We start from the raw sequence: 1876 nt of genomic DNA on the forward strand, positions 1-1876 counted from the left end.
CATAACAGTAGCAAAATGACAGTGATGAAGTAACAACGAAAATAATGTTATGGTTGGGGGTCACCACAACATGAAGAACTGTATTAAAGGGTTGTGGCATTAGGAAGGTCGAGAACCACTGCTCCAGGGTCACAGCCTGCACTGTAAAAGGTTACCCATCTCTTTGGCAGGTGTGTAGTCCATGAATGACAGGAATCCCATCCTGATGTTGAGTCTACATTCACTTTAATCTACCACATACTGCTTTGTGCATTGACAAAATTGCATAGGAGCAACCTATTAAACACACACATGCCTTTATTTTTATTGTCATTGTTAAAAACATACACAGACATTGTTGCTGTTATTGTGGGCCATTGAGTCGAGTCTGACTCATTGCAACCCTATAGGACGCAGTCAAACGCCCCGGAGGATTTCCTAGGCTGTCATGTCTATGGAGACGGATCATCTGGTCATTTTTTCAAAGAAGCCACAGATGGGTTCAAACCACTGACCATCTGCTTGGCAGCCAAGTACTTCACGGCTGCTCCACTAGGGCAGAACATATACCGATTCAACAGTGCGTACACGTACACCTCAGTGCCACGGATTTCAGTCTTTCAGTTGTGCAGCGTTCTCACTTCCCTTTTCTGGACTGTGGATCTGCCTTCAACATAAACTCCCTGGCCCCCTTCCTATGTAAACTCTCAAGCTGATATTGCCACTTTGACATCAGATAGCTTTAAAAGAGCACAATGACTTCAGGGTCTAGTTCTAGTTTAAGGTTTAAAAGATTATCTCAATGCTTTTGAGGGTTCCTCTAGGCCTCTATGGCTCCTGAAAACCTGGATTCCATGGTAAGCTGGAATTCTGTACTGCATCTCCCTTTACTTTGGGGATCAGGATTCTATTATAGAATCTTTGACCAAAATGTTTAGTAATTAAAGCTGGCCGGCCACCTGGTTCTCTGGTCTCATAGCAAAGGAGACAACTGTTCCTGGGGGAAGCTAGCCAGGCATTCCATTCAGAAAGCAACCTTTTTTATTTCTAAGGGAATCAAGACTGATCCTCTATACTTTCCATGCCCACAAAGAATTATTTTTTTGGTCATTTGGTCTAAGGTCAGGTAACACATGTACTTAAAGTCTTAGATCAAGTTGCACATTTAAAATAGGAACAGCATATGTTTTTGGACCTAGGAGGCTGTACGCTGTTAATGCTAGGAAATATATGAGCGTTTTTTTCCTATATAAAGACCTTGTAAATATGAATTAATTAATGTCTATTTTATATAAGTATGTGTGCCTAGATTGTAACAGCACATTAAATGATGCCAATACAGAGCTTGAAACAAATCAATAAATGCTCTGGTTTAACAAACAGGATGCGATTTGGTTGACCTCATTAATATTAATAAATAGTGACCCCACTTAGCCTGAGGCTATTTGGAGTCGGCGAATCAAAACTGGAAGGTGCTTTAGAACTGTCTCAGCCATGCCAGCAGGAAACTGATGAGCAAGCAAGTCTCTACTGTGAGGACGGACAAACTCTTGGCTGGTGGCTTCCACTACCCAGAATCCAGAAGGAAGAGAAAGAAAACCAGTCCAGAAAGAGGTTCCAAAATTCATGCCCCTTACTCTCTGGAATGCTCTTCAGGCCCGCAGTCAACAGCTCCTGAATGGTCCTTTACCACAGTTCTGATAGGCTCCACTGTCGGAATTCTTAGCTAACCAGATTGGTAGGAATAGACTAGAAATGGAGAAGTGACAGGCTAGGAGGAGTTCAGTCTGTTCTAATAAAGATTAAACAAAGAGAAAGCGCATACAAGATCTCAAAAATCGTGGCTCTCCGAGAACATCTAAATGCGTGAGGCTGTTTTCAAAAATGGAATTAATCC

This window comes from Echinops telfairi, unplaced genomic scaffold, assembly GCF_000313985.2.
Source record: "Echinops telfairi isolate 266 unplaced genomic scaffold, ASM31398v2 ScPeMD7_7457;HRSCAF=8495, whole genome shotgun sequence".
Lineage (NCBI taxonomy): Eukaryota > Metazoa > Chordata > Mammalia > Afrosoricida > Tenrecidae > Echinops > Echinops telfairi.